Genomic DNA, 26,817 nt, shown 5'->3' with positions numbered 1-26,817 from the left:
AGTATTCCAGTCAGCATTGTCAAAAGCTTTCTCTAAGTCTACAAATGATAGAAACGTAGGTTTGCCATTCCTTAATCTGTCTTGTACGATAAGTCGTAGGGTCAGTATTGCCTCACGTGTTCCAATATTTCTACGGAATCCAAACTGATCTTCCCCGAGATCTGCTTCTACTAATTTTTCCATTCGTCTGTAAAGAATTCACGTTAGTATTTTGCAGCCATGGCTTATTAAGTTGATAGTTCGATAATTTTCACATCTGTCAACACCTGCTTTCTTTGGGATTGGAATTATTATATTCTTCTCGAAGTCTGACGGTATTTCGCCTGTCTCATACATCTTGCTCTCCAGATGGTAGAGTTTTGTCAGGACTGGCTCTCCCAAGGCCGTCAGTAGTTCTAATGGAATGTTGTGTACTCCCGGGGCCTTGTTTCGACTCAGGTCTTTCAGTGCTCTGTCAAACTTTTCACGCAGTATCATATCTCCCATTTCATCTTCATCTCCATCCTCTTCCATTTCCATAATATTGGCGTCAAGTACAACGCCCTTGTGTAAACCTTCTATATACTCCTTCCACCTTTCTGCTTTCCCTTCTTTGCTTAGAACTGGGTTATCATCTGAGCTCTTGATATTCATACAAGTGGTTCTCTTTTCTCCAAAGGTCTCTTTAATTTTCCTGTAGGCAGTATCTATCTTACCCCTAGCCTCAACATCCTTACATTTGTCCTGTAGCCATCCCTGCTTAGCGATTTTGCACTTCCTGTCGATCTCATTTTTCAGACGTTCATATTCCTTTTTGCCTGTTTCATTTACTGCATTTTTATATGTGGTGTCACCGCCAGACACCACACTTGCTAGGTGGTAGCTTAAATCGGCCGCGGTCCATTTAGTACATGTCGGACCCGCGTGTCGCCACTGTGTGATCGCAGACCGAGCGCCACCACAAGGCAGGTCTCGAGATACGATATAGCACTCATCCCAGTTGTACGGACGACATTGCTAGCGACAATACGGACGAAGCCTTCCTCTCATTTGCCGAGAGACAGTTAGAATAGCCTTCTGCTAAGTCCATGGCTACGACCTAGCAAGGCGCCATTAGCCTTACCTAGTTTGAGAGTTATCGTATAAATGTCTCAAGAAGAACGTTGTAAACCAACAAAGAATAAAGTTAAGTATATTCCAAAGCTACTTATTTTCTTGATAGCAGTCATAACGTATCCTGTTCCAGACTTGACGCCAGTCGGCGTGTGTGTACGCGTGCCTTTCGGCTCCCTTCTCAGTGTGGCGTAACTAGCTTGTTACGCCACAACATTATATTTTCTCCTTTCATCAATTAAATTCAGTATTTTTTCTGTTAGGCAAGGATTTCTACTGGCCCTCGTCTTTTTACCTACTTGATCCTCTGCTGCCTTCACTATTTCATCTCTGAAAGCTACCCATTCTTCTTCTACTGTATTTCTTTCCCCCATTCCTGTCAATTGTTCCCTTATGCTCTCCCTGAAACTCTATACAACCTCTGGTTCTTTCAGTTTCTCCAGGTCCCATCTCCTTAAATTCCCACCTTTTTGCAGTTTCTTCACTTTTAATCTACAGTTCATAACCAATACATTGTGGTCAGAGTCCACATCTGCCCCTGGAAATGTCTTACAATTTAAAACCTGGTTCCTAAATCTCTGTCTTACCATTATATAATCTATCTGATACCTTTTAGTATCTCCAGGGTTCTTCCATGTATACAACCTTCTTTCATGATTCTTGAACCAAGTGTTAGCTATGATTAAGTTATGCTCTGCACAAAATTCTACCAGGCGGCTTCCTCTTTCAATTCTTAGCCCCAATACACATTCACCTACTATGTTTCCTTGTCTCCCTTTTTCCTACTCTCGAATTCCAATCAACCATCACTATTAAATTTTCGTCTCCCTTCACTACCTGAATAATTTCTTTTATCTCATCATACATTTAATCAATTGTTTTATCATCTGCAGAGCTAGTTGGCATATAAACTTGTACTACTGTAGTAGGAGTGGGCTTCGTGTCTATCTTGGCCACAATAATCCGTTCACTATGCTGTTTGTAGTAACTTACCCGAACTCCTATTTTTTTATTCATTATTAAACCTACTCCTGCATTACCGCTATTTCATTTTGTATTTATAACCCCGTATTCACCTGACCAAAATTCTTGTTCCTCCTGCCACCAAACTTCACCAATTCCCACTATATCTAACTTTAACCTATTGATTTTCCTTTTTAAATTTTCTAACCTACATGCCCGATTAAGGGATCTGACATTCCACGCTTCGATCCATAGAACGCCAGTTTTCTTTCTCCTGATGACGACATCCTCTTGAGTAGTCCCCGACCGGAGATCCGAATGGGGGATTATTTTACCTCCAGAATATTTTACCCTAGGGGACGCCATCATCATTTAATCATACAGTATGGCTGTAGTTTCCCCTTGCTTTCAGACGTTCGCAGTACCAGCACAGCAAGGCCATTTTGGTTAGTGTTACAAGGCCAGATCAGTCAATCATCCAGACTGTTGCCCCTGTAACTGCTAAAAAGGCTGCTGCCCGTCTTCAGGAACCACACGTTTGTCTGGCCTCCAACAGATACCCCTCCGTTGTGGTTGCACTTACGGTACGGCTATGTGTACCGTACCACCCGATTTAATTCGACTACATTCCATTATCCTCGGTTTGCTTTTGTTGTTGTTCATCTTATACCCCCCCTTTCATGACAATGTCCATTCCGTTCAACTGCTTTTCCAAGTCTTTTGCTGTCTCTGACAGAATTACAATGTCGTCGGCGAACCTCAGAGTTTTTATTTCTTCTCCATGGATTTTAATACCTACTCCGAATTTTTCTTTTGTTTCCTTTACTGCTTGCTCAATATACGGATTGAATAACATTGGGGAGAGGCTACAACCCTGTCTCACTCCCTTCCCAACCACTGCTTCACTTTCATGTCCCTCGATTCGTATAACTGCCTTCTGGTTTCTGTTCAAATTGTAAATAGCCTTTCGCTCCACGTATTTTAACCCCTGTCACCTTCAGAATTTGAAAGAGAGTATTCCAGTCAACATTGTCAAACGCTTTCTCTAAATCTACAAATGCTATAAACGTAGCAAATGAGACACTTAAAGTAATAAAGGAGTTTTGCTATTTGGGGAGCAAAATAACTGATGATGGTCGAAGTAGAGAGGATAGAAAATGTAGACTGGCAATGGCAAGGAAAGCGTTTCTGAAGAAGAGAAATTTGTTACCATCGAGTACAGATTTAAGTGTCAAGAAGTCGTTTCTGAAACTATTTGTACGGAGTGTAGCCATGTATGGAAGCGAAACATGGACGATAAATAGTTTGGACAAGAAGAGAATAGAAGCTTTTGAAATGTGGTGCTATAGAAGAACGCTGAAGATTAGATGGGTAGATTACATAACTAATGAAGAGGTATTGAATAGAATTGGGGAGAAGAGGTGTTTGTGGCACAACTTGATTAGAAGAAGGGATCGGTTGGTAGGACATGTTCTGAGGCATCAAGGGATCACCAATATAGTATTGGAGGGCAGCGTGGAGGGTAAAATGGTAGAGGGAGACCAAGAGATGAATACACTAAGCAGATTCAAAAGGATTTAGGCTGCAGCACGTACTGGGAGATGAAGCAGCTTGCACAGGATAGAGTAGCATGGAGAGCTGAATCAAACCAGTCTCAGGACTGAAGACCACAACAACAACAACATTTGTATCGCTGAGGCACGCAAGCCTCCCCACCAAGGTCAAGGTACATGGTTCATGATGAGGAACCACTGGAAATCATAACTAACAGTACCAAAAATAAATACGAAGCAGAGAATTTTCTTAACAAAATTTCTTAAATAAACAAATTATTTAATTAAAATATAATGAAAAGTGAAGTTATTAAATTACGATATATATTCTGAAGACTTTGCGTTACAGTAAGCGCAAATGCTAAAATTGAGAGACAGCAAGTGGCTTTTCACATGGGCAAGAGAGCGCACCGTCGTCCGGGACTCTTACACACGTGTCTTTGCTGCTCATCGGGGCTCAGTTCGAAGCGAGCCTCATCAATGATGACAACTGTACCCTAGTCAATGACATTACAGGCTGAAAAAGTGCCCTGAGATGCGCACCATACCGGTGGGATACCAACGTTATTGTTGCCCGTCATACGGACGGATCACCAGGGGTAACGGTCTGGGTGCCATTTCCTTTCGTAGCGCGACCTCTTCGGTTATCATCCCTGGCATCCTTACAGCACAGCGGTACGTACGATATTCCGTGGGCAGTTTTTGTTGAGTTTCATGGCAAGCTATCCTCCTCTTACATTTCAGCGAGATAATTCCCTCCCACATACTACGAGAGTTTCTACTGCTTGTCTTGTCTTCGTTCTTGCCAAACCATACCTTGTCCAGCAGAGTCGCCGGCGCTCTTCCCATTGAAAATCTACTGGGGCATTATGGGCAGAACTCTCCAACCCGCTTGGGATTTTGAGAATCTAAAGAGCCAGTTGGACAAAACTTGGCACGATATCCCTCAGGAGGATATCCAACAACTCTATCATTCAATGCGAAGCCGAATAAGTGCTTGCATAGGGGCCAGAGGTGGACCAACACGTTATTTACTTGCTCAATTTACTCTTGAATAAATCATCCAATTTTTCTGAAATTGTAATCATTTGTTTTACCGTACATATACATCACATCTATCGGTTTTCGACCCATTCGGATAATTCCCTCGTAGCACGTCGTTTTTTTTCTTAGAATGTAGATGATATGTATACTTAAGCAGATTGATCTTCCTTTTGCATCATCAGTGTCTGCGTGACAGTGATGCAAGTCGAATGCCTGCAACGCTCGTTGCTTTCATACAACACTTAAGAGTGTCGTGTACTGATGCAGGAGGTTGCTTTGACGAATTGATATCTGGAGAAACTGTGTCACACTGACATAAGACAATCGGGTGGAATGTCGTTGCTCTGACAAATTAATAAGTAAGTTATCCATGTACTAGGCCACTGTCCAGCAGGACAACTCTGACAAAGTGAAATGAACCAACTGGGAATTCAAATGGTTGTATTCGTGCTCTAATGGCTCACCTAACGAGGACAAGTCGTATAACATGTTAAAGTATCTTGAAACCTAAGTCAAGATTGAGATTAACCGTTATTTATTTCCTCTAATGAATAACATAAATCACAATGAGATTAAAAGAGAGCAAAGTTATATATGACTTAAATTAACTTACGAAAATGATGCTAACACAGTGGGAGGTAACAAAAACTATGGAAGACAAGCGCAAGGTCTGCTTATCTGGGCAGCTCGCAAATTCAAAGCTAACATAAGAAACCACAAATATGACAAAAATAAAGTTCCGTAGCAAAGTAAGCAAATAACAAGCCGCATACAACATGGATCGTGCTTACCGAGACTGCCTTAGTTACATTCCCTTATCCGGCCGTAGTGGCCGAGCGGTACTAGACGCTTCAGTCTGGAACCGCTCGACTGCTACGGTCGCAGGTTCAATTCCTACCTCGGGCATGGGTGTGTGTGATGTCCTTAGGTTTAAGTTCTAGGGGATTGATGACCTCAGATGTTAGGTCCCATAGTGCTCAGAGCCATTTGAACCAGGGGCTGTAACGGCTTTGCAACTCGTGACCGCCCAGTCTCTCGTCTAAGATGTAAGTGCGGCGAATTCCTGTTTCCGAGAATCGCACTGGTTCTGTGATCTCAGAATCCGGTCGCTCCTCCAGAGTCAGTACCCTCTGAGAAAGCGAAATGTTCGTCCCTTCCAGTTTCTCCAGATTAGTGTCAGTCTAGACCAGCCTCGTCACGTTTCTTTCCACTGCTTTAGAGATCTCTACAACTTTTTCCTCTTCCGATTCAATACGATCAGCGAATTTCCCTCGTAATGCTGTCATCTCGTTTTAAAATGGTTTTCTGTCTTCTACGGCTTGTTTCCTCTCTGCTTCAGATACTCTACTGCCTGTTTCGGCCTTTGCATCTCTCACCTGTACTTTCTTTCTGTTCTTCCTTGGCTTGTTTTCTATTTTCTTCAGCTTATTTCCTATTTTACTCTGCTTCTTATATCACCTGATTTACTCAAATAGAATACCATACATGCTTACAGAATGTTTTATTTCGGTTTGTTAACTTTAGGGTTGCGCCCATTCAGCCATTTCAGTAAGAGAAAGACGGTATGATACCGTATTAAGATGAGTTTCCTGTCACTTACGATGAGATGAATGCGAGGACAGCACAACACCCAGCTTCGAGCGGAGAAAATCTCCGACCCTACTGGGAATAGAACACAGGCCCCCTTCGGTTAGCAATATGCCGCACTGACCACGTAGCTACCGAGTGGATAGATTTACAGACACTGAACTGCCGTATGCCTCTGGCGATTCCGTTCCTCAAACTCCTCTATCGTTGCTCTGTTTGCTTGCGGTTACGGTTCCGTGGGCTTCAGGCAGCCCATCTGCTGCTGACGCCTTCCCTTCAAAATGTTCTGACACGAGTCTCTCTGTAGCTATTGAATCCTCTCAAGTAGAAATATTTTTGGCTCTTGAGACCGTGCTCTTTTAGTCCTGTCCATACGTGGAGGAGTTAAAATTGAAAATGACCCCATGAAATTTCATATCAACAAATAAGGCTGCGCATAAACCTTCACACGAAAATACGAAAAATTCATCTAGAAAAATCTCCAGACGCTGTACAATATTTTAATAAAAGTCCACGAAAACACAAGTACGTTGTACGTATAAAACTTCAATACACAACGAAAGGTCAATATTTGTCATGTTATTCAACGGTGCAACTACTAATTCGAGCATGCATCAATGTAAACAGGGGACAAAATAGTCAGTACAACTTTTTCGTACCCCACTGTGCCGTCCTAACTGCAGGAAACTCTTAGGAAACAAAGGAAGGATTTAGGACCAGGGTCAACATGAACCGTTACTCGTAGTGTTGCTCGTTGCTTTCATACGACACCACTAAAGAGTATGGTGTACCGTTGCAGCACGTGCGAGAGGAATGCTCGGTTCTTTGACAAAACAATATCCGCAGAAACTATGTCGTACATACACTCCTGGAAATTGAAATAAGAACACCGTGAATTCATTGTCCCAGGAAGGGGAAACTTTATTGACACATTCCTGGGGTCAGATACATCACATGATCACACTGACAGAACCACAGGCACATAGACACAGGCAACAGAGCATGCACAATGTCGGCACTAGCACAGTGTATATCCACCTTTCGCAGCAATGCAGGATGCTATTCTCCCATGGAGACGATCGTACAGATGCTGGATGTAGTCCTGTGGAACGGCTTGCCATGCCATTTCCACCTGGCGCCTCAGTTGGACCAGCGTTCGTGCTGGACGTGCAGACCGCGTGAGACGCCGCTTCATCCAGTCCCAAACATGCTCAATGGGGGACAGATCCGGAGATCTTGCTGGCCTGGGTAGTTGACTTACACCTTCTAGAGCACGTTGGGTGGCACGGGATACATGCGGACGTGCATTGTCCTGTTGGAACAGCAAGTTCCCTTGCCGGTCTAGGAATGGTAGAACGATGGGTTCGATGACGGTTTGGATGTACCGTGCACTATTCAGTGTCCCCTCGACGATCACCAGTGGTGTACGGCCAGTGTAGGAGATCGCTCCCCACACCATGATGCCGGGTGTTGGCCCTGTGTGCCTCGGTCGTATGCAGTCCTGATTGTGGCGCTCACCTGCACGGCGCCAAACACGCATACGACCATCATTGGCACCAAGGCAGAAGCGACTCTCATCGCTGAAGACGACACGTCTCCATTCGTCCCTCCATTCACGCCTGTCGCGACACCACTGGAGGCGGGCTGCACGATGTTGGGGCGTGAGCGGAGGACGGCTTAACGGTGTGCGGGACCGTAGCCCAGCTTCATGGAGATGGTTGTGAATGGTCCTCGCCGATACCCCAGGAGCAACAGTGTCCCTAATTTGCTAGGAAGTGGCGGTGCGGTCCTCTACGGCACTGCGTAGGATCCTACGGTCTTGGCGTGCATCCGTGCGTCGCTGCGGCCCGGTCCCAGGTCGACGGGCACGTGCACCTTCCGCCGACCACTGGCGACAACATCGATGTACTGTGGAGACCTCACGCCCCACGTGTTGAGCAATTCGGCGGTACGTCCACCCGGCCTCCCGCATGCCCACTATACGCCCTCGCTCAAAGTCCGTCAACTGCACATACGGTTCACGTCCACGCTGTCGCGGCATGCTACCAGTGTTAAAGACTGCGATGGAGCTCCGTATGCCACGGCAAACTGGCTGACACTGACGGCGGCGGTGCACAAATGCTGCGCAGCTAGCGCCATTCGACGGCCAACACCGCGGTTCCTGGTGTGTCCGCTGTGCCGTGCGTGTGATCATTGCTTGTACAGCCCTCTCGCAGTGTCCGGAGCAAGTATGGTGGGTCTGACACACCGGTGTCAATGTGTTCTTTTTTCCATTTCCAGGAGTGTATAAAAGACGAGAAGGTGCAATGTTCGTTTCGTTGACGGCAAAATAATGGGTAATTATCCTTTTAGTAGGCCATTGTGCACAAGGGCAATGCCAACACAGTGAACTGAACCAACTGGGAACAGAACCGGTTACACTTGTATTTTAATGGGTCGCCTGACGAGGACAAGTTGTTGACAGATAAAAGCATCTTGAAATGTGAGTTGAGACTGAGATTAACCGTCATTTATTTGCTCTAAAGGCTAAAAACAATCACAATGAGATTAACAGAGAGCTCTATATAATTTAAATTAAATTAGAAAAGAACGCTAACACAATGGGGGTACTAAAAACTGGCCGCGCGGCGTGGCCGCAGTGTTAGAGGCGCCATGTCATTGATTGCGCGGCCCCTCCTGCCAGAGGTTCGAGTCCTCCCTTGGGCATGGGTGTGTGTGTGTCGTTCTTAGCATAAGTTAGTTAAGTAGTGTGTAAGTCTAGGGACCGGTGGCCTCAGCAGTTTGTTCCCATAGGAATTCACACACATTTGAACATTTGAACTAAAAACTGAGGAAGACTGTATGGAGCTGGCGCATTACGGTATACTTATCTGGGCGGCTCCCAAAATCAAAGTCGAAGCTACAAATGTAACCAAAATAAGCAAAACAAGTTGCGTGGTGAAGTGGCGAAGAGATTATTACTGGTGTAAACTAAGTTACAACATAATATTTTACTTATGGGTCAATATACAATGAAATAACCGTAATTTTCAGACAGTCACGAATATATTTGTAGGAAACTGACAAAGATAACATAGCAACGTTGCCTATAAAGTGCTGCTACACCTCCACGGCCTGACAGCCACTCGTTGACTCACCTCGGAAGATGTTGCCCGCAATTGGCAACGAAACGTCAGGAAGAAAAAGTTTCACAGATCCACCACGGCCTCTCACTCGGAAGTTTTAACTAATGACAGACCAGTTTGTTGATAACGCCACTGTAGAATGTTCGACATTCTTGATAGTGTTACGACGTCACCACCGCCTGTGCCGTTTCATCAATATCAAAGTGAAGGTGTCGAGAGCATTCGTTAAGTTTTGGTAACAGTGCCAAGTCGGGACTGTATGGAGGACAATCGATGACAGTGAATCAAAAGCGTCGGATTGTTGCAGATGTCGCATCGCTCGTCTGTGTTGTAGCATTGCTATGATGAAGGAGTCGTACTCCGTGTGTGGACGACGTGTTCTGCTGTTAGAAACTTGATTATAGCACGCTGTTTTGCACGCTCCGACACAGTTACGTCTATACCGCCACGCTACGTGCTACAATTGAAGTCCCCTAGAGGTAGAGGAGTCTGCAGCTCGTGGTCTCGCTTCCCGACCACGGGTCCCGGGTTCGATTCCCGGCGGGGTCAGGGATTTTCACCTGCCCCAAGATGTCTGGCTGTTCTTGTGTCGTCTTCATCAAACGTATAAGTACGTGGTATCACGTAACATTCCGCCAGTGAGGACGGTATTTGCTTCGTGATACATTACCCGTGTTAAAATGGACGGTTTATCAATTGCGGAAAAGGTCGATATCGTGTTGATGTATGTCTATTCTGATCAAAATGCCCAACGGGCGTGTGCTATTTATGCTGCTCGGTATCCTGGACGACATCATCCAAGTGTCCGGACCGTTCGGCGGATAGTTAAGTTATTTATGGAAACAGGAAGTGTTCAGCCAAATGTGAAACGTCAACCACGACCTGCAACAAATAATGATGCCCAAGTAGGTGTTTTAGCTGCTGTCGCGGCTAACCCGCACGTCAGTAGCAGGCAAATTGCGCGAGAATCGAGAATCTCGAAAAAGTCGGTGTTGAAAATGCTGCATCAACATCGATTGCACCCGTACCATATTTCTAGGCACCAGGAATTGCATGGCGACGACTTTGAACGTCGTGTACAGTTCTGCCACGGGACGATGACAGATTTTTTGCACGCGTTCTATTTAGTGACGAAGCGTCATTCACCAACAGCGGTAACGTAAACTGGCATAATATGCACTATTGGCCAACGGAAAATCCACGATGGCTGCGACAAGTGGAACATCAGCGACCTTGGCGGATTAATGTATGGTGCGGCATTATTGGAGAAAGGATAGTTGGATCCCATTTTATCGATGGCAATCTAAATGGTGCAATGTATGCTGATTTCCTACGTAATGTTCAACCGATGTTACTACAAGATGTTTCACTGCGTGACAGAATGGCGATGTACTTCCAACATGATGGATGTCCGGCACATAGCTCGCGTGCGGTTGAAGCGGTATTGAATGGCATATTTCGTGACAGGTGGATTGGTCGTCGAAGCACTATACCATGGCCCGCACGTTCACCGGATCTGACGTCCCCGGATTTCTTTTTGTGGGGAAAGTTGAAGGATATTTGCTATCGTGATGCACCGACAACGCCTGACAACATGCGTCAGCGCAATGTCAAAACATAACGGAAGGCGAACTACTCGATGTTGAGAGGAATGTCGTTACACGTATTGCCAAATGCATTGAGGCTGACGGACATCATTTTGAGCATTTATTGCATTAATGTGGTATTCACAGGTAATCACGCTGTAAGAGTATGCGTTCTCAGAAATGATAAGTTCCCAAAGGTACATGTATCACATTGGAACAACCTAAATAAAATGTTCAAACTTACCTACGTTAGGTATTTTAATTTAAAAAACCTACCTGTTACCAACTGTTCGTCTAAAATTGTTAGCCATATGTTTGTGACTATTACAGCGCCATCTGTCACAAAGCGAAAAAAGTGGTCCAACTACAACATTCATATTTCTTTACGTACCACACGAATATGTAATAAATAAATAAATAAATAAATAAATGGGCGTTCCTATTTAAAGAAACTCAGTTGAAATCCGTTTGACCTATGGCAGCGCTATCTGGTTTCCCCCTTCAAGCTAGACGAGTTTCGTTCTTTGTAGTTTTTTCCTTTGATGCTTATTTCGTGAGATATTTGGCCCGGTCACGATCAATGGACCACTGTGATAATTCCCTCCATGCTAAGGACAATGGAATAGAGGACTCTCTGAAAAACATAGACTTTGATACCTCTTGTCGAAGTTCCCTTATCAATGCGTATAGAAAACTTGTCACTAAACTGTTGACGTGACGTGAACAGAATGTGAGTGAATCCACGCAGTGACAGCTAAATACTCCGTGTGATGAGAGCAGAAGACCTTCATCAAAGGTGACCCAGACATACTCTAACTCTCGCGTCTGCCTGGCGTGTGTGTGTGTGTGTGTGTGTGTGTGTGTGTGTGTGTGTGTGTGTGTGTTGGTACGAAAGAGAAAGACGGTGCGTTTCATTACCAGTCGGAGAACAAGGAAATTAACTTGTTCGTTTCATCGGCTTCTCACTGGACAAGTGGCTTCATTAAACAGCTGCCACTGCAACAAACACGGTAGTGTCCTTTTGCAAATATCTGGATTGTTTAAAAATTCTTTTTTACTGTTGTTGTCTTCCAGTTGAATATCGCCTTTAGATCAAATGTGTTACCTAATAATTCTGGAATCATGCTATTTTGCGAAAAAAAAGAGAAGGCTGGGGCGTACAATAGAGCATCGCTAAACACATTCAGATAAGTATAACATTTGAAAAAGTATTCGCCTAAAAGTTAGAGAAGTTTTTGTGCCATGCAGCTGATTTACGAACAATGATAGCTTCAATCTCTCTCTACTATGAAAACACTGTAATTTAAACAACATGAAACCTATTTGTGCACTCGTCTTTCTCGCAAGGAATCCCTGGAGTGCGAGATCGCAAAATGCCAATGATGTTTGCAGCATTCGACGCCCCACATATTGCCTACCATGCAACCACAATATTGGCTGCTAACAGCAACAGAGGGCGGAACTGGAGATATCCAAGGGTGAGCACAGCGTGGGGCTACGGAGCGTAATTAAACTGCCTAGTCGACGGGTAACTCACAGCAGTGTTGGTGTTGATCCAAAGCAGCACAATGACAACGATAAACTAAGCGAACTTTGCGTTATATGTGTAACAGCAGTCGCCAAAGTTAAAATTTCGTCGGAAATGAACCTATGGAATTTTGCAGAATGAGGAAGAAGTGGCAGATAAAATATTAGCGTTGATGCAAGGTAAGCCAGTGTAAGATGTAGTGTTGTGTAAGCTCCACTGTGCCGAGCTGTACATGAGGAGTACAACGATGACGATATGTCTTGAGCAAGCGAAAGTGATATTGAAAGAGGTGTCGAGCCTTGTAGTTCATCATCCTTGTCGGAGAGGGAGCCACTTGTCTCCCGTCAAACGTAGTAGAGGACAATTGTTGTCCTAGGCGCGGATACCGAACGTAATTACGTATATGGAAGATAATCCGCAGCATAGTAAAAAAGCAATTACGAACAAAATCTGCAGCAATATGACCGCGTAGTGCATAAGAAATACTACGGATATTCGAGGGAGGACAAGGGGCACCTGTTACAAAATCTAGTGTTTGCGCGTTTTAATGATGCTTGCCCGTCACATGGATTACAGTGATTCCAAGGTAAGCAGTGGATGATTGTGTAACTTCAAACAGTGATACTGAATGTGGTGATGTAACAACGTTCAAACAAAGCGTCAAGTCGATGATGCCCAGCAAACTGTAGAACCGACCAGAAAATTTGTAGATGGGACTAACAAACATATCCCATAGGAAGTGAGGAGTTTGTTTTCGACTCCATCCAATCGAAATTTGAAGAGGAAATGCACATTAAAGAAACCCTGGAAGTTAGAGGTATCAAGAGAGTTGTATCAAAATCAACTAACATCAACGCCTTAACGCATTCGTATACAATTATGACATCTGTTAATCCGGATGTGAATTGGCTGGAAAGTTATTTATTGTGCTGTGAGAAGTTGGAGGTGCTCTGCCCTCTATAACTCTTCCTAGTTTGCGTCTGCATGACCTTGCAAGGACAGTAGGGAATGATTACTTCACAGCAAGAGGGAATGGTGAAATGGGTATAAGAGAACTAAAACTATGGTATGAGCACCACTTTCGGCCAATAGCTGATCAAAATAATTCCCTTTTCCTTGGTTCCTGGTCTGCATATAAAAATCATACTTCGCTAGACCAAACTACCCCTTTTGAAAAGTGTATGAGATTGCAGTTCATACCGTCCCCAAACAGCATCCTATCGTACTGTCTGCAGCTGTGTCTTAAAGGATAGCCAATTCCATGGTATGCTTCAAGACAGACTGTTCCGCATTCAGCTGTATGCCCTCACATTCCATCAGTCCTCATCGCCTTGTAACAGCAATATAAGTCTACATGCATCCATGCATTCTTTAAGAGTGGATACATAGCTGAACGTCCTACACGGTCTGTAACTCCCAAGGAGTTCGCCTTCGATCTTGATGGCGTGAAACTTTGTCACTGTGAAGCGCAGTTTCTCATTCGGTTCCCATGGTGCAAGTTAATAGTTTGTCTTCAACATTTCTTGACTGTTGACGATGTCAAAATGTTCAAATGTGTATGATTTCCTAAGGGACCAAACTGCTGAGGTCATCGGTCCCTAGACTTACACACCACTTAAACTACCTTAACGCTAAGGACAACACTCACACCCATGCCCGATGGAGGACTCGAACCTCCGGCGGGAGGGGCTGCGCGATTAGTGACATGGCGCCTCTAACCGCGCGGCCACTCCTCACGGCTCGACGATGTGTAATAAAACATCTCATGGAAGGTTGATCTCTGCACCTTCCGGGGACTCGTTTTCTGTCGACCTCCAGATGCACGTGGTGAGTCATTAGCAGTTGATATTTTTTCTGTCTTAATTGTGAACATAAGACTTTAAAATGAGCGTTACTAAAGACTGAACTTGCGACCTCGCATTCAACGGGCTCCTTGTCAGTATTTCATTTAGCACATCTATGTCTAAGTGAGCGTGTAAATTGGAATTTTATTTTTTCCAGTCGTTTCCCCCTACATTCGGGACGTCATTCTTGCGTTATTTATTCTTATTTGAGGGTTTTTACTTTTCTGCCTGACCTTATTCACCTTGCTGCGGTTTGCTGGTTCCACCAGTGGATCACTAATCCTGTTGTATTTCTAACTAGCAGCAGATAACGAAGTTGCTTACTGTGGTGTGCGTACTGTAAGACCTTCGGTACACACACCATCAGATTATTTAACTTGTCGCTCTAACGAAGTAGGCGAGTGTCAGCAATATGTCTCGTGGTCTTATCGTTGCGTGTTTATCTTCTGCCGTTAGGTCAGACGATAGAAATGTCACTTGCATGCTTAGAGTAGGAGATTGACGGTGACCAACTTTAAACAGAACTTGATTAATTTTCACACACACTTATTAAAATAATAAAAAGCATAGACATTACGTAACTTGATTCTGGATGCTATTTACAACTGACAATCTGAAGTTCCTTTAGTCTTGGTACGTTAATCTTATTCTCACATACCTCTGATACTTGACAAAGTGTCTGTTCATTTATCTTCATGGCTATGTACAGGAATATGGTAATCTTAGTAGGCGCAGCCTGAAACTTGGCTATAGACTGGTACAGACTAATGCAGACTGGTACAGACTAATTCAGACTGGTGCAGACTGGTGCAGATAAATGCAGACTGACTAATTGGAGGTCTGTACACTCGTTATAATACCTCGTGCGTTCAGGTATCACTGCACAGGTGTGATCCATGAGGAGAAAAGGTTCTACGTTAGCAGTAATCTCATTGGCTGCATTACATATTAATACGTGGATCGGCAGAAGCAGAATTTGGTCCGTCTCTAAGGCAGCGCCATCTCGTAGTGTGGAGACGGACGAGCGCTGCGCCTGCACTGTTGTGCTTAGCGGGGCGCGCTCTAGTGGGAAAGTTGTGTACATGCTGACTACGCGGAACTCTGTACACAACACTTACCATCCCGTGACTTGAACACAATCGTTTCTTTGACAGTATTTCAGCTATGTGCTCTTCCTGCACATCTAACCTCAACTCAGGGAGAAAGTTCCACAAAAAGCTATAGTCCTCCTTTCAGCAATTAACATTCTTATCCTTCCTTCCATAACTCGCTGTACATTATGCACATTTCTTAAGTTGGCATGCAAATTCTTTCTCAGTGTAAAATCTTTATCGCACACATAGCACACGTTTAAATCCATCATTCTAAGCCAAGAATAAGAACAAAACAATAATTAACCATAAGCACAAAGGAAGGTGGAAAGGCTTCGTGCAATGGATAGAGGGATATAAATACTTGTCAGTGTTCAACAGAGCATCCCAATAGTTTGAAACAATACGGCTGAAACACACCATCGCAGAATCAACGGTTCACGCATTCCTAGGTAACTAATTGGACAGCTCAATTCGGCTCACCCGAGACAGTAACAAACGATCGGATTCGACAATTTGAATCAACTCGGTTCGAAGCTCTGTACAAACTACGCGGCATTAGGCGCAACCACACTACAATATACCACCTGTAGAGCAAGGTGTTTGTCGAGCAGTGGCACAGAACACTTAATGCCTCTTTGTGGCCAGAGTGTTTACTGTGAGTACTGTTACGAGTATGAACAGCATTCAGGGAGGATCTGCAAGCATTGCTAACAGAAATTCTAGGTGCCGAGTCACGAATACTACCTGCAGAATTCGTCTTACTGACACAGCCTTCTGAACAGACGCACTTTCCCCCTCTGGTGCATCGTGTGGATGACCACATCAGACACATGTGGGTGCTGCTATCAGCATCGCACTCAACCCCTAAGGTGTTCGTGCACAGAGCGCTGCATTCCTGTGATTATGTCATGCTGCATGACATGGTTAGTCTGGCTTTAGAACCATCCTGCACAGGACTGTTCAAAGTCCTCAAAAGGGATACACACAAACTCGATATCCGGCTCAATGGCAAAGTGACGACTGTCTCGATCCACTGCTTAAAGCGTAAATGTGTCTTAGAGGACGACGATCCAGCAAATGACGAACACACCACAGCAAAATACACTGAAACGCCATAGAAATTGGTATAGGCATGCGTATCCAAATACAGAGCTGTGTAAAAAGGCAGAATATAGCGCTGCGGTCGGCAACGCCTATAAGACAAGTGTCTGGCGCAGTTGTTAGATCGGTTGCTGCTGCTACAATGGCAGGTTATCAAGATTTAAGTGAGTCTGAACGTGTTGTTATTGTCGGTGCTCGAGCGATGGGACTCAGCATCTCTGAGGCATCGATGAGGTGCACATTTTTCTGTACGTCAATTTCACGAGTGTACCGTGAATATCAGGAATCCCGCAAAACATCAAATCTCCGGCATCGCTGCGTGCGGAAAAAGATCCTGCAAGAACGGGACCAACGATGATTGAAGAGAATCGTTCAGCGTGACAGAAATGCAACCCATCCACAAATTGTTGCAGATTTCAATGCTGGGCCATCAACAAGTGTCAGCGTGCGGACCATTCAACGAAATATCACTGATCTGGGCCATCGACAAGTATCAGCATGCAAACCATTCAACGAAATGTTATTAATATGGGCTTTCGGAGCCAAAGGCCCACTCGTGTACGCTCGATAACTGCACGCCATAAAGCTTTATACCTCACCTAGACCCATCAACACTGACACTGGACTGTTGATAATTGGAAACACGTTGCCTGGTTAGACGAGTCTTGTTTCAAATTGTATCGAGCAGATGGACGTGAACAGGTATGGAGCCAACCTCATGAACCCATGGGTCCTGCATGTTAGCAGGGGACTGTTCAGGCTGGTGGAGGCTCTGTAATGGTGTGGGGCATGTGCAGTTAGACTGATGTGGAACCCCTGATACGTTTCGATACCATTCTGACAGTTGACATGTACATAAGCATCCTGTCTGATCACATGCATCCATTCATGTTCATTGTGCATTCCAACGGACTTGGGTAATTACAGCAGGAAAATGCGACACCCCACATGTCCAGGATTGCCACAGAGTGGCTCCAGGAACACTCTTCTGAGTTTAAACACTTCCGCTGGCCACCAAACTCCCCAGGCATGAACATAATTGAGCATATCTGAGACGCCTTGCAACGTCCTGTTCAGAACAATGTACACCCCCTGTACTCTTGCGGGTTTATGGACAGCCCTCCATTATTCATGGTGTCAATTTCCTCCAGCAGTACTTCAGACATTAGCCGAGTCCATGCCATGTCGTGTTGCAGCATGATATTAGGCATGTATACCAGTTTTTTTTGGCTCTTCAGTTTACAATGACAATGACAACGACAACTTACTACCATCAAGTATGCAGTCAACCTCTTTGGACTCCGGAGGCTCTGTCATTATCCATACAGATCTTAAGGGCTTCGACTCAGAGAACATGTGTCACAATCGTTGACAATACCTTGCTGGTGGAGGCCCAAAGGGGCACCATACCAACTTCTAATATAGTCCGCATGCAGCAAGTCAAACATGCCTATGCACTAACAAGTGATGTCATCAGAGCAAGACATTGATGTGGAGTTAAAAGAGCTTATCAAGAACAAAAATATAGGATTGCACCTACGGACAATTTCATAATGTGAAAAGATACTTCTCAAAATCAACCACACTCTTTTGTTCCACCAGTTTTGCAGAAAACAAGTCTATGGTTCTACTCACAGGCTCGCTCACTCTGGAGCCAACTACTCTTTGTGGATGGTGAGTGATAGTTTTGCATGGTTGGGCATCAAATGTGACTGCAAGTTGTGGGTAAAGACTTATTTGGCCACGCAAACACAACTCACACACACATTACCACAGTTTGGTCATGTGAGTGTGAGTTGTATTTGTGTGCATATGTTACAGGATGAAGGTCCAGTTGGTTGAAAGCTTACTTTCTGACACTCTTTTTGTTGTACTTATCTCTGACTAAGCATCTCTGCCGTTTAGTGAGTTTAACTATCCTTTTCATAATATTTTTAAGGGATTGGTAGATATACCCACTAGGTAGAAGCAGTGCCCATCATGACTTTTTGGCAGAAACAGTTGTGCAGACTTTTCTAAGCACTTCAGTCTCTTGGTCTGGCTGTCCAACTGAAGGATATTAATTTGAGTGCATCTTGTTCCGTGAACTGGTGAACTCATGTGGTTTTACACATCATCTTACCACCAGTAATCACCCAGCTAGTAAGAGTATGGTGGACAGTTGGCACCCAACTTTAAAATCTGCCTTAATGTGCGAAGGTTGTCCTTGGGTGTCAGCTTTACATTTAGTGTTTCTGGGTCTACATGCTAAATTCTGATCCGATATGGTGCTTCTGCAGTGGAATTTGTGTATGGGGAAACAATCATACTTCCTTCAGAATTCTTTAGCAAACAATGTGACCAGCCACTTAGCAATCTCCATTCTTATAACAACAAACCAAGAACTCCATTTTCAACATTCATATGTTGACATTTTAATGGGACATCCTCCTCTAGTATTACTTTTCCTCAACAGCCGTTGTCAATACCAGTATTATTTTTCGAATTTCTGGCAGGTCGGCATTATTTCACTTGCTTTTCTGAAAACTTTGACACAATTTTATACACAGTATGTTAAATTTCAACCTAAAATTAATGAAAATAAATTACTTTATAAAATATTTTAGTTTTTATATTATAATAGATAAGTACTAATTCTGAATATACGGTTAAAATTATAGTTTTAGAAACATTTGAAATTGCAAATTAATAGCACACCTAAAATTTCCATTATTTATTATGTAATCCTGAACTGTTTACTAAGTTTATTTCTGGATTCATTTATGAAATAATAAACCAAATTAATAATGTAATGGAAACTAGTAGAAATTGATTTGTTAAGAAAAACTGAAACCCTTTCGAATATTGTTATTTCCACAGATTGTGGGGGTCGAAAGCTTGCCTTTGATGTGATTAGACATATTTTTGTATTTTTTTGTGAACAATGTAATTTTGGCTTTGTTAATGTGAAAAATCAAAATACATATGATATACTAAAATGTGAGAAAATATATTCATGTAGAAAATGTTACAACAAAAGTTTTCAAATTTATTTAGTTCAAACTAAATGTGAGGAACTGATATGAGCCACAATAATGTACCCGTAGGCTCAAGATGTGGAGCCAACAACAAGAGACGATGAAGATAAGAAAAAAGTTTTTCTTTCAAATATCTTACTTTTCTCAAAGGTTTTAAAACTAACGAACACATTAAGAAAAATTTAATAGTGATGTGTGAGAGGGTAAGATTACAACTTGATGTGAGATTTTCAGCTCCAAGAATCAGACCTCTGGACAAGAAGAACTGGAGCCATCTCAGTATGACAAAGCTATGTAAACTATAAAGTTTATTGTAATCTTCACTCCTCTCAGATCTTCATAAAAGACTTGGACTGGACATTGTTTAATGTGGATGATAGATGGAATCAGGAATGACAGGAAAGATTACAAGTGTGTATGTCGTCCATCATTGATTGACTAATAATGAAGTTTTGTCTGTTACAGAAATTGTTTTATTTTGTTGATTTTTTAAATTTATGTATGAATAAATTTTTGATCACATGAAGCAAAACTGAAGGCTGCTGAACAAGGTATCTTTATACCAACAGTGATGATGCACTACCAGTATTGATGGACTGGATCTAATGAAAATGAGGAGAACCTTACAACCACAACCAGGGACATCAAAAAGGAAAGATAAGTACAACCTACTTTTGAAGTTAATCAGTTTAGGATTCATGTGCTTGTCACCAAACTGAACAGGGATGAAAGCAAAAGTGAGGTAGAAATGGAAGCTGCAGGATCCAGTCAGGACATGTTTGAGCCGAGTGAATTCATAGACAGTAAAGAAACAGTAAAGAATGATATTTTATGCTAACTTGGCAAAACTAAAGGAAATTAAGACAGATAACAACAGAAAATTTAGTGTAATTAATGATCAGTTAACTGAAATAAGAACAATTAATGATAGCAAATTTATTTCACTACAAGGACAATTAAATAACTTGAAAACTGAAAGCAATAGGAAAATGGACAGGGTACCAGATCAGACAGATCAAATTAATAATCAAGTATCAGAGTTAAAAAATTGGTTGTCAGATGGGTTAAAAAGTGTGAATTATAAAGCTGATATTTTAGAAAGTAAATTTATTGTTTTAGAAAGTGAGTTTGTAGCTTAGTCAATGAAACAATTAAAGAATGTTCATGCTGTCAGAGTTGAACAGAAGGCCATAGCAGAAAAACTTTGTAAGTTGAGAGCTACTACCAAACAAAATCTCACCAATTTAAACCAAATAATTTTAAATGTAGAAAACAGTATACAAACTACTGTAACTGTTTTAGATCAAAAAATTTCAGCAGTTCATGGAAATTTCATTCAGAAAAATCTGTGTGCAAACAGTGGTATTGTGTGGTCCAACACTCCTATCAAAAGTTTTCCATCAGACAATTTCAATCCAGTAGATCTTCTGCACCACTGTACGGATAGCTTTGTATCAGGAATGAATGACAATCAAAAAATTAAATTTGTTAAAAGATTTCTTGAAGGTGAAGCTCTGTCATGGGTAAATTTAAATTTATGTCTGCGAGAAACATATCAGAGTTTTGAGAAAAGTTTTTAAAATAAATTTTGGTCAGAAGCAGAACAGGGGAGAATAAAAAGTGAATTTTTGAATGGTCCTACTTATAGGAATAGGGAGGGCACTTTGAATGAGTTTTGTAAGAACCAACTTAAAATATTACATCTTGACAAACCATTCAATGAAATGACCTTGACTGATGCACTGAAAAGGAGTTTACCAGAAATATTGCAGTGCAATTTTGTAGACGGATCAGAAAGTTGTCTTGAACAGTTTTTATGATATTTTGACAGACTGGATAGGACAGTAGAAAGAAGTATGTACCATAATAGTAGGAATGATAGAAATCACAATGGGAGTTGTCACATTGACAGAGGTAATAGTAACTTCCATTAGGATTAAAGTGATGCCGGCCGGAGTGGCCGTGCGGTTCTAGGCGCTACAGTGTGGAACCGAGTGACCGCTACAGTCGCAGGTTCGAATCCTGCCTCGGGCATGGATGTGTGTGATGTCCTTAGGTTAGTTAGGTTTAATTAGTTCTAAGTTCTAGGCGACTGATGACCTCAGAAGTTAAGTCGCATAGTGCTCAGAGCCATTTAAACCAACCATTAAAGTGACAATAGAAGAGAAATGCTGAACAGCAGCATGGTAGGAATAATGTGAATAACCATTGGCATTTTAATAGAAGAAACAATCATAGAAGCAACTACTTGGGAAATGGCTGTTTGCCTCAATGAAGGTCCACAGTCTTGGGTTGAGGAAATATAACAAGCACAGCACCCCTAAGTTACATATGCAATTAGACAGTAATAACAGGGTTAATGACATGGCATTTCTATCTGAAATTGAACAGAAGGAATATGAGATTTCTCATTTATGTTTTGTTTCAAATGTGTGAATTCCTGCCACGTGGGATTAGCTGAGCATTCTAAGGCGCTGCAGTCATGGACTGTGCGGCTGGTTCTGGTGGAGGTTTGAGTCCTCCCTCGGGCATGGGTGTGTGTGTTTGTCCTTAGCATAATTTAGGTAAAGTAGTGTGTAAGCTAAGGGACTCATGACCTTAGTAGTTAAGTCCCATAAGATTTCACACACATTTGAACATTTTTTGTGAATTCTTATGGGACTAAACTGCTAAGGTCATCAGTCCCTAAGCTTACACACTACTTAACCTAAATTATCCTAAGGACAAACACACACACCCATGCCCAAGGGAGGACTCGAACCTCCACCGGAACCAGCCGAACAGTCCATGACTGCAGCGCCTTAGACCGCTCGGCTAATACCACGTGGCATTTTATGTTTTGATCAAAATTTTTGGGATACTATGTTTAATTATGGTGATGCAAGTGCTAATCACAAACCAGAAGGACAGAGTAGTGAGAATTTTGGTGTAGTATGTACTAATAACGACTTCTGTAGTGTGGAAAATAGTATTGTTGATGTATGTAAATCAGGTGATGACTGTATTGGATCTGAACTAGGCATTATTTTTTATGTAGATGTGAATGAGAGTTGTGAAGCAACTGAGGTTGACAAGTCTGATATTGATGGCTTATTGCAAATGAATGTAGGTGAGGTAAGTGAGTTTGATGGAGATGAGACTTCTATTGTCAGTGATGTTGTTGATGAAGTAATTTTGAAGGAATATGATGATGATGAGTATCAGGTATTTGTGGAGTTTAAGAGTAAGAAGTTTCAGAGTTATTTGTGAATGATGGTGACAATACAGGAAAGGTATGTTATGTATGTGATATTGTAAGTGAGAGTCGTGTGATACCAATCCAGTCAAAACAGTTTTTCATTAATGTCGTGGAGAGTAATGATCCAAACAGAGAAGGTGAGGTATCTGTGAGCCTGGAGAATAAAGGTATAAACTCTTTGACATTTGTTTGGGGCCAGACTGATGATAACTTAGATAAAGGTGCATTCTGGAATAAGTTAACTGTGTTTTTTTAGAATTTGTATCCCAATTAGTGGAATGAAGTGAAAGACTATCTAAGCAGGAAGTGTAATTTTGACAATAGCATGTTCTGTGTACCTTGTGTAACAAGTGATGTTAGTTGTGCCATGTGTTCAATCTTTACTTGACAACATGAGTAATCAAAGTAATGTTATGATACCTGTAAAGTTGATAAAACCTTGTGAAGACAGATTGATCAGTGGGAAGGCAACTGTTTGATTGATACAGGTAGCCCTATTTTTGGTATATCTGAACAATTTAGAGACAAGTTAAAGTATAGTAAGAATTTTTTGGAAATGTCCATTGTAGGTGTAAAGATAAGAGTAGCTACAGTTGAGCTAAGAAAATAAGTAAAATCTCAGGTACTTTTAACTTTTAATATAGAAGACAAAACTTTTGAACATGGATGCTTCATGACCCCTAGTCTGGAAGAAAATGTAATTCTCGGTATGGATTGGATAGTGAAAGTTGAGGCTTATTGTCGATGAAGTGCTAAGGAGTTGTTTATTTTGGAACCTAAAAGTAATACTTATGTGAAAACTAATTTCTGTATTTTAAACTGTGGGGAAAGTTGTAACTATTTGCATAACATTGTGAACCAAGGTGAGTATCAAACGTTTTATGATGATATAAATTTTGATGAGACTGAGGATCACGATTTTGAAAATGTAGAAGATTCTGAAGTTGAGAAATGTGTTCAGTGAAATACCAGGGAAAGTGAAAGGCTACCAGTGCATGCTTTACCTTAGAGAACATCAACCATTTCCAAAAACGAAAGATGTAGAGAAAGAATTTCAGAAAATCAAAACGTGGGGAGAAATTGAGAGAAGTAGGAGTGCTTACAACACTTTGGTTGTGTTAAGTAAGAGAAATTGTGGAGTGAGATCTCTTTCGGGATCTAGACATCTTAATAAGTTTCTTATCAGATTGACCTGTGTATTTCACCAGATTCCACTTGAAATTAATTCTAGAAAGTATATTGCATTTTTCTATGGAGGTAAGTGTTTTTAGTGCCATGTGGTGCCATCTGGGCTAAATGTAACTGTAGTTGAACTCATAAGGTATTTAAATTCTGTCTTGGGAAGTGAAGTGACTTACAAATAAATTGTGTGTGTTGGTGACATTTTGGTCACTGAAAAGACTTGTTAACAACATTTGGATCTGTTAAGGGAGCTGTTTGCAAAATTTGGATCAGGGGGTATACTTTTAAAATAGGTAAGTTTAAATTTGGTGTGGAAGAAGTAATTTTTTTAGAACATGTTATATCTGAGAAAGGAATTGCATCTGATAAAGAGAAACTTGATGCTATTACTAATTTTCCTGATCCCCGCACCAAAAATCAGCTTGAATCATTTTTGAGTTAATGGTATTCTATAGAAAATTTTCTAGCAGCCAGGATATGAATGCCTCATGCCTGTGTGACCTTTTGAAGAAGAATGCTGTTTGGGATTGGAATCAGGAATGTCAGGATGCATTCAATGAGCTCAAAGGACAGTTGTATCAGAGTCAGATAATGTTCAGATCAGATTTGTTTCTTCCTTTTTGTATTATGACAGACAGTAGTGATGTTGGTTTTGGTGCTCATTTATTTCAAGAGGTTGAAGTTGAAGTGTTTTTGAACATAGATCACTTGCATTTGCTGGTAGAGTATTGCAGAAGCATGAAAAGACATACACTGTAACTGAGAAAGAACTTATATCTATACTGATCACAAAGCAAGAGTGTAAGCTGTACCATTCCAGAATTACTTGTTGGGCCTTGTTTTTACAGCAGCTCAATCACAAAATCAGGTACATTAAGAGCACAGACAATGTAGTTGTTGATTCTTTGTCTAGGCTACCTTTAGGGAGTGACTCATGTAACAACTTTGGAGAAGGAGAGAAAGAATTTAAAATTATGTACTTACGAGATGTGAAAGAGGAAAAAGAGATCTCAAAAATTTGCAAAGACATCTGCAGGTATCAAAATCATGATCAGAATTGAAATTTGGTTAAGAGTTTGTTGAGTAAGAAAGGAGGAAAAAAAACTAAACAATATTATAAGGTACTCAAGAGTATTTTATTCAGAAGACATAAGACTGGCTCAGATGACTGGAACAATGTATTGATACTTTAATTACTTATACACATGAGAGTTTTAGTCATTGTGGCTCAATCAAATGTACACAAAATCTTCAGGAAAACATCTGTTTTTATAACATAGGAAGGGGAGTGAAGACAAAGAATGCCAGCTGTTACAGATGTCAAAGCCAGAAGGTAAGTAACCAAACAAGTAGAGGTCAAATGCAAAATCTACTGCCTAATAGTAACCTAGACCTGACATCTGTGGACGTCTAGGGACCTTTGCCTCAGTCTAAGGGCAGATTTTGTTGTGTTTCTGTGTTGGTTGATTTATTTTCATAGTTCATATGTTCATTTATTAGCTGTTCAACATGTTTACCATGCAACTGGCTTTGTCAAAATACATTTTATATACTCATAAAAATATAGTTGTTACTAACTTTACAGTATACATTATGTATGTATATACAGACATCTTTTTAGTAGTTAATAATTTTTACATTTTACACACATCATCATTTTACATATACATAAATACATATAAATACATAAACTTCTTTTTCTAATCAGAAGATTTTTGTAATAATCATTATACAGTTTACATTGAAGAATTAATTATACAGCTTTAAAGATTTAGTTAATGATAATTACACTATTGCATTGTTTATTTCATTCCAGAATTAATTGTACAGTTTTAAACATTTAGTTAACCATAGTTACATTATTTCATTGTTTATACATTTCTTTCAAATTACTTCCAAGAAATTCCTCAATTGAGTAGTATGCTTTATTTTTAAACCAGGTGTCTAATACCTACTTAAATTTACAAAGGATGAGGTTTTTGACTGATTGTGGCAGTGTGTTACATACTGTAACTTTAGATTTAGATGTTTGTGACTGTCGTGTGTCAATGACAGCCTAGAATATGGTATATCAAACATGCAGTTGTTTCTAGTGCCATGCAAATGTAAATCTATTCTCTGTGTAAATTGTTGTATATTTTCTTTTACGTGTATTAAGCCGTTATACATATAGAGGCTTGGGACAGTCATTATGTTGAATAGGCTGAAGTGCTCCTCACAAGTCTTGGACCCAATCCTTGCATACATCTAACTGCTTTTTTTGCCATTTGAATACAAAGTTTGTGCCTGTTGAATTACCCCAAAACAGAATCCCATATTTTAGCACTGACTGAAAGAATGCATAGTAGCAAAGCATCAATAAACTTTTACTGACATAACATCTTAGCTTATATAGCAGGAATATTACACTTGCAAATTTGCCGGTCAGATAGCTTATATGGTCATCCCATGACAGCCTTTGGTCTACTTTAAGTCCCAATTGTTTGACACTGTGATTCTCTTCTTTCTGTAACTCCAGAATAAAATAAATTTCCTCCATTTTTGTGTTGTTTGTACATAAGTGGTTAGCAATACACCAAACACTACATTTTTCAAAAAGTTCATAATTTTTGTCTACCACCTCTTGTATACCCTCACCTGTGGAGACCATGGTCATATCATCAGCATATAAAATATTTTTGCAGGCTATATAGTTTGAGAAGACATTAACATAGACAATTAAGAGGAAAGGTTCAAGAATGGAGCCCTATGGAATTCCTCTCTTAATTTTCATTAGTTGTGATCTTTCATTGTTCACATAACAAAATGTCATGCGAAATAAGGCATATTCTAACCTCTGTGTACCATCTGTCAAGTAATCATA

This window comes from Schistocerca piceifrons, chromosome 7 (assembly GCF_021461385.2).
Source record: "Schistocerca piceifrons isolate TAMUIC-IGC-003096 chromosome 7, iqSchPice1.1, whole genome shotgun sequence".
Taxonomy (NCBI): Eukaryota; Metazoa; Arthropoda; class Insecta; order Orthoptera; family Acrididae; genus Schistocerca; species Schistocerca piceifrons.
Note: the sequence above shows the minus strand (reverse complement) of the source record.